Source organism: Olea europaea, chromosome 19, assembly GCF_002742605.1.
Source record: "Olea europaea var. sylvestris chromosome 19, O_europaea_v1, whole genome shotgun sequence".
Taxonomy (NCBI): Eukaryota; Viridiplantae; Streptophyta; class Magnoliopsida; order Lamiales; family Oleaceae; genus Olea; species Olea europaea.
The window spans coordinates 5,252,536-5,260,667 of record NC_036255.1 but is presented as its reverse complement, the minus strand read 5'-3'; the positions used below and the strand labels follow the sequence as shown (position 1 = coordinate 5,260,667).

At 32.2% G+C, this 8,132-nt stretch overlaps 1 non-coding gene and 1 pseudogene across 1 annotated transcript; both read right to left on the bottom strand.

The window, feature by feature from the left end:
- Window positions 1-3,360: 3,360 nt before the first annotated feature.
- Window positions 3,361-3,433, bottom strand: TRNAT-UGU. The gene has a single exon. It is a non-coding gene; the product is annotated as a tRNA-Thr (tRNA).
- A 2,883-nt stretch (window positions 3,434-6,316) lies between these two features.
- LOC111368594 lies at window positions 6,317-7,610 on the bottom strand (annotated as a pseudogene).
- Window positions 7,611-8,132: the final 522 nt, after the last annotated feature.

The following is an 8,132-nucleotide window of genomic DNA, read 5'->3' as shown; positions in this document are numbered from 1 at the left end:
AACCTCGCTAATTGATCTTTATGGTGCTTCTTCTATCAATTAGATCTTTTTTTTATCTGTAGAAAAAAGTAGCTAGGCATATCTATTTCTTCATATTTTGACTGCTATGAAGTTTCTTTCTTTGCTACAGCTGATAAAAATCATTTTTTTAGACGATGAATATGTAGAAAGCCTATTTTTTTCATATTTACTAGTAGATTTTTTTTCTTTCTATAGTAGAGATAGTCACACGTAATGATAGATCATGGCCATATTATAAAAAGCTTGGGGTAAGAATGGGTTTTGTTCTAGTGCTCGAAAATAATATTCCAAAGCTTTCGTATGTTTTCCATTACTTGTATGGAAATCATAGGGATCAATTTCTAGTCGCATAGCTTCATAATAATTTTGTAAAGCTTTCGCATAATTTTCTTCGGATTGAGCTGACATCTGTTACAATCGTAATTCAAGTAAAAGAATCTCCGTTCTAGAACCATACATGAGATTTTCATCCCATACGGCTTCTCCCTTATGTGCATAAGAAGAATAATACATGAAATAAAAAAAATGAAAATATTCTCATTATGAACTGAGCAGGGCTAGTATTTTACAAGAAATCTCTAGCCAACCTTCCTACAAGAGATCTTTTCTTAACATCAAGCGTGTTGGGACTAGATAGAAATGAGAACTCCAACAATTTCTTTGTTTTCAACGACTCCTAATTTCCAGGAATTAGTCACTTCAATAGCCTTCGATGGTTATACAGGTATCCAAAGTACAAACCATATGGATGTTTGTTGTCCCAACCATTCTTTGAGTCCCAAGCCCAATAAGGAACGGGATAATTTCGAACAAAGTTTTCGTGTTGTTGATTCCTAGGTGTAGTGCTTTTTTCCCTATGCTGCCTATTGGTAATAGTAGAGTAGGATTGTCCCATAATAAAGAACCCCTAGGTGTAACCTTTCACTCAATACTAGAATCAAAATTGAAACATAGAATCCGATGTTGCATTAATCGAGGATACACGACAGAAGGAATTGTTCTATTTCCAAACTTCACCTTCAACAAGCGTAGATTTATTTCAAAAATTTTCCTAAATCACGTGTCATTCTCGTAAGACTGAGAGAAATAAAAAAAGAATCAAATCACACCATCTCTGTAATAGGTAAATGCCTCTTTTTTTCCTGAAGTTGTCGAAATTATTCATAATAAGATATTGGCTACAATTGAAAAGGTCTTATCAATAAAATTTCCATTTATCCACGATCTAGGCATAGGTAGCAATCCATTCTATAATTCTTCTCATTACCTCTCGTGGAAAAATGATCCCACAAAGAAAAGAATGGTACAGTACGAAATAACGTAAAAATAGATTGATTAAAAAAAATGATTATGGGCCATCTGTTCCTGAATCAATATGAAATATTTGAACCCAATTCGATTTCATACTAATGTAGTAGTTGACGAAACTATTCCGATTTCATTGAAGTTACAGATTAGAGTAGCTCGATAAATTGGATTGAATTATGATACAAAAATGAAAAAAGATCGAATAATCATTCTATGATGAAAATAGATAGAATAACCGCCTCTTTTGTCTGTTGTGTACATAGCAGGTATACAATCAACTCTACAAAATGCTTTAGAAATTTCTAATAGAGGGGTTTTGTTGTTTAGAACTCTAAAATTGGAAAGGAATTTAATAATTTGTAGCGTATGGAATCAAAGTCTCTATAGAATTATGATAGAAAGGTTTCCATTAACCCCAGTCTAAAAAATCTGGACCCATAAATCAGTTGATTCTTTCTAATTCATTGATTTAATCCATTCTAAATATTAAAAATAGAAGGGAGAGATTTTTCCAAGCATGAATCCCATTTTTAACAATTTTTTGTAAGAAAAGAATTTGGTCTTTATCTCGGAGCCTCGAAGGAAATAGCTTTCTTTACTTTGATGAAAAATATTTGATTTTTATTTGTGTAGTTAAAATGGATGTACCTATCCGAATAATCTATAATGGAATATGAATAACTCCCTATTCACTCAGTTTTTGGTTCATAATCATCATGCAGGAGATGTGGCTGAGTGGTTCAAGGCATAGCATTGGAACTACAATGCAGGCTTTTGTTTACCGAGGGTTCGAATTCCTCTCTTCCCGTACCTTCACTTAATAGGCCGATCTGACTAACAGCACTGGATCAAGTAGCAATGGAGACCTTTATTCCACTAGTTAGACCGTTCATTGAGATAGATTCTCTATTCCTATTGCAGTGACATGTAAAATACTAGAAAATAGGAAAAATTCTGGAAAGAAAATGAAAATATCCCTTCGGTCTATGATACATATCCATACCAGATCAAACCCATGTTTTTCTTACTTAATCTTAGGTTCATTTACTATGATGAAAGGGAAAAAAAGTGTCTCAACCCTCATCATTTTATTTGAGTTTAGGTGTAAGTCTGACGATAATAATATTCTACGACTAGCAATTCATTTATTTTCAAACCGACCCATTTACTATCTATTATTTGATTGACTAATCCTTTATATTGGAACGGGTGAAGGGTTAAATGGTTTGGTAATTCCTCATGAGGGGATGAGTTGAGAGAATTTTGAATCAGAGTTATAGATTTTTGTTCATCCTTCGTCATAATAATATCTCGAGGTTTGCAGCGATAACTTGGTATATCTACTATAGGCCCATTAACAAAAATATATCTATGGTTAACTAATTGGTGAGTTGTGGGAATAGTCGAAGCCATACCTAATCGAAAAAGGATGTTATCCAAACGCATTTCAAGTAATTGTCGTAAAACTTGACCTGTTGATCCCTTGGCTTTTTCGACGATACGAACATATTTAAGTAATTGTCGTTTTGTTAGACCATAGTGAAATCACAATTTTTGTTTTTCTTCTAGACAAATACAATATTGAGATTTTTCCTCGAAACGTGATTGGTTTCTAAGATCACTTCCGGCTTTAGGCCTTTTATTAGTTAGTCCTGGTAAAGCCCCCATGCGGCTTATTTTTTTGTAACGAGGTCCTCGATAATGCGACATAAAGACTCCTTATTCCTAGTTAGAATTAATTTAATTTTTTTATTTTACAGAATAAACCTAAACTAAAACTGAACTAAATGAAGCGAAATCTACTGAAGTAGTGTACTTGTATTATAAAGAAGAATAGGTAAATTGGATAAATATTCAGACTTTCTATTATTATATATATATAGAAAGGATCCTTTTTCGGACATAGTTGGAAGTTCCTATAACTTCCAAAATTCATGGATTTTGGAAAAGGGGGAAGGTACTTTTTCAATATTCTTTGATTTCAAAGGGACATTATCAATCATTAAAAAATTGAAAAAAATATGAAGGAAAAGCCAGCTATCGGAATTGAACTGATGACCATCGCATTACAAATGCAATGCTCTAACCTCTGAGCTAAGCAAGCCCACATAATAGAAACTTTCTATCCATAGGAATTCAATACACTACACTATAGTGTCTATAGAATATAGAATTTCAAATAAATATTAAATATTCTAGAACATAACCATTAATATAGCGATATAAAATTTCGATTTCTTTATCACAATTCTAAAATTATTAGTATAGTAAATCTTAAATATTTTTAGATAGTTAAATTTTCTTTTTCATTTTTGTTTGAATTCACATGACATTTGAAATTATTTTTGTTACACTTCTCTATTTTATATTTCGAATTCTATTAATTCTTTCGAATTCGAATTATTTAATTGATTAGAACTAATCAAACATTCCTCTGCTTTCATTCATAAAGGGGAAAGAAAAGACAAAAAAAAGAAAAAAGAAAAAAGAATCGACCGTTCAAGTATTGCAAATTGCATGGGAAAAGTGGCAAGAAGAGAGACATATATATGGGGTATATATCCATCTATATTGAATTGCTGATACAGAAATGATAAAATCCATTTCGATTAAATCAAATACTGGTTTCCGACAAGGAAGAAATCAAAGAAGGGAAAATACTTTTTTGTTTTTCGAGATAGTAATCGGTATCTGATGAATTCAAGGGTTCCAGTATAAATGAAAGAAAAAAGGAATGACATGACAATGAAATCCTAATCTCAAAACAAGGGAAGGGGGATATGGTGAAATTGGTAGACTCTACGGACTTAATTGGATTGAGCCTTGGTATGGAAACCTACTAAGTGGTAACTTTCAAATTCAGAGAAACCCCAAAATTAATAAAAATGGGCAATCCTGAGCCAAATTCTGTTTTCCCAAGAAAAATGGATAGGTGCAGAGACTCAATGGAAGCTATTCTAACAAATGGAGTGGGCTGTGTTGGTAGATGAATCTTTCCATCAAAACTTCAGAAATGATGAAGGATAAATGTATATATTGAATACTATATCAAATGATTAATGACGACTCAAATCTCTATTTGTGTTTTTATATGAAAAATGGAAGAATTGATTCCACATTCAAGAAAGAATCTAATATTCATTGATCAAATCATTCACTCCATAGTCTAAAAGATCTTTTAAAGAACTGATTAATTGGACGAGAATAAAGATAGAGTCCCACTCTACATGTCAATACTGGCAACAATGAAATTTATAGTAAAACGAAAATCTGTCGACTTTAAAAATCGTAAGGGTTCAAGTCCATCTATCCCCAAAAAAGCCTATTTGACTCCCCAAATATTTATCCTATTCCTTTTTCATTAGTGGTTCCAAATTCCTTATCTTTTTCATTCACTCTATAAACGCATTTGAGCGTAAATGATTTTCCCTTCTCACATGTGATGTATAATACACATTCAAATTAAGCAAGGAATCACCATTTGAATGATTCACAGTCAATATCATTACTCATACTAAAATTTACAAAGTCGTCTATTTGAAGTTCCAAGAAATTCCAGGACTTGGAGAAAACTTTGTAATCCCCCATTGTCCTTTTAATTGACATAGACCCCAGTCATCTAATAAAATGAGGATCAGATGTTACATTGGAAATCATCGAGATAGCTTAGCTGGTAGAGCAGAGGACTGAAAATCCTCGTGTCACCGGTTCAAATCTGGTTCCTGGCACATGATTCATTTGTATGAGTCTCTCAATTAAAAATTAATTGATATGAATCGAGATACATATTCATTTCTAATCTAGATCATAATACATACTTTTATCTATCTTAGCGAGATATACCCCATCTATAAAATAGATGGGTAGAGTTTTTTAAATAAAGTATCTAAAAGAATTAAATTCTATTTTCTCTTTTCTTTTCCTTTCGTTCAAAAAATCTGTTAATACTTCATACATAATTGAAAAGTTCAATTAGTAGGTTGAAAGAGTAAAAAGTTAAAGTTGAAGAGACAAGATCCGGTTCAGATACCATAAAAATAAAGAAAATCTGATACCCTTTCATTTCTTTGTATTTTCTCTTTCATATTCGATTTCTTAATTCGTCCCAACATGATTTTCTAGAACCAGTCTAAGTAATGTGCACAGGACAATGTTCATGATGCAGAACGCGTTTGATTCATCCTATTGGTTTGGCTTGGCTCATATGAAATAAGTAGCTTCCAAATAAATGTAAGAATTCCCAATGAACCCCCCAATTCTATCTTTTTTGTTAGCCTATCCATAATTCCTAATAGAAATATATAAATGAAACTTCAATTAGAATTATTCTGGTTAATCTAGAACCGAAAGTACAATCCTTGAATCTCTGAAATTGTATAAGTGGAAATTAGTTTCTTATTATTCAATGAGCATCTTGTATTTCATAAAAAAAATTGGGGGCAATATAATCCTTACGTAAGGGCCATCCTATCCAAATTTCAGGCATTAAGATACGTTTCAAGCATGGATGATTATCATAAGAGATTCTCAACATATCATAAGATTCTCGTTCTTAAAAATCCACACTTTTCCAAACCCAGAAAACGGATGGAATTCTAGGATTCCTCCTTAAGGCAAATACTTTTATGCATACCTCTTCTGGTTGATCCACACCATACTTTATTCTCCTAAGATGATACAGACTAGCTAACAGTCCGCCAGGTGCTACATCATAGGCACATTGGGAGCATAGATAATTGTAACCATATACATATAAAATGACAGCAATGGAATGCTAATCCTTGGGCTTTATTTGTAAAGTCTCTATTCCTTGATAATCAAAGCCCAAAGATCTATGAATTAGCCCATGCTTGACTAGCCATGCAGACAAACGATCCTACATCTTTTTTATCTTCTGCATTTTTAGCTAGAATATTTCACATTCTCGATCAAATTTATAACGATTCACCCACTACTTGTTATTCTATACAATACAAAGGAATCATGTCTAATTCACTAATTCGTGAGAGATATTGAATTTTTATGTTTGAAAAAGTTTTCAGTAGGGATCTTTGAAGTAGATGGAATTTGATAAAGGAATTCTTGATCATAATTTCCAGTATTCATACTGCGTCCAACGTGAAACTTGTGATTGGTAATAAAACACTGATTCGCTTGTTGAGACCTAATTCTATCTTCATAGATTTCTCAAGATATTTTCTTACAAAGTTTTGTTATAGCATTTATAATTGCTTCCAATTTAGGTAGACAACCTGGCAAATAGACATCCACAGGAATTAGCTTATTGACTCCCCGAACAATACTGTAAGAATTGGTACTGAACATCCCTCTTGTAATTGTACAGGCTCCCATAGCGATAACATATTTTGGTTTGGGCATTTGCTCATATAATCTCACTAAAGAGGGTGCCATTTTCATTGTTGCTATTCCGGGTGTTAAAATTAGATCCGCTTATCTAGGACTCAATCTTGGTACTAATCCATAATGATCAAAGTCGAATCGTGATCCTATTAGTGAAGCAAATTTAATAAAACAACAACTAGTACCATAGAGAAGTGGCCATAAACTAGAGAGCCTTGACCAATTTGAAAGATCATTTAATGTAGTTGAAATAACTGAATTTTGGACTATTTGATCAAGCATAGAAAACTCAATGGAATTCATAACTTTTTCAATCTTTTTTTCCCTTTTCTTTTTATTGTCTGAATATTTAGGAGCTAAGACCATTCCAATGCCCCCTTTCCCCATGCATAAACTAAACCAACAATTAAGATAAGCACGAAAATTTAAACTTCTATAAATACAGATACACCCAATACACCAAAACTCATTGCCCATGGATAAAGAAAAACCATTTCAACATAAAAAACAACAAAAATGAGAGCAAACATATAATAACGGATTCGAAATTGTAACCAAGTGTCGTCCATTAGTTCTATACTCGATTCATAACTAGAAAGTTTCTCTGGCCCTTTCCTAGTCGGAGCTAAAATCTCGGAAATGAAAAATGCCAAAATAGGAATAAGACTTGATATTATTAGAAATGCCCAAAAAATATCATATTCGTAAAGCAAAAACATAGACGCACTCCTATAAACGTGGAAAATATACCGGATGGGTTGATTCGAATTGAAATTGTCAAGTCATCCATAACTATTTAGTCAAAACAGGAATTCATTTTGACCAGACCATCTAGTTTCCTTTGTTTATTGTGGGGCATATCTCATTTGAAGATTCATCGACTGACTTGACTGGAATCCTATTTCCAGACTACTTATTTTTATTTCAATTTTATTTAGTTAGTATAACTCTAACTATTCCTTTTATGCAAATTCTCTTGTTTTCAACTAGGATTCTTGCTAAAGAAACCTAGTTCCAAATAAAAAGAAAATAGAATTATTATTTTGTGTTTAGAATTTCTAAATTATTATTTTTAAACTTATATATATTATTCTAAATTCTTTAGAGATTTCTATTTTTTTTAGGAATAGAATCTCGAGTTTGTCATTTTTTTGTTAGTGATTTCGAATAGAACAAGTATTCAAATGTAAGAGAATGGATAGGTATTTTGATTTCTAATATCTCAGTGTTGGTATATTCCTTTTCTTTTTTTATTAGAGGGGTTTCTCTTGATTGAATACAAAAAAAAGAAGACCATTTCCTTTGTGCTTCGATAGGTCTAGGTAAGGTATACGAAGAAAAAGCTTATTTGACATTGTTGACAATGAAACTTACCAAAGAGATTCGTTTCTCAACAAACTTTGGCTTGTCCACAAATAGAGCAGGTCATTCCCTAGATCTAT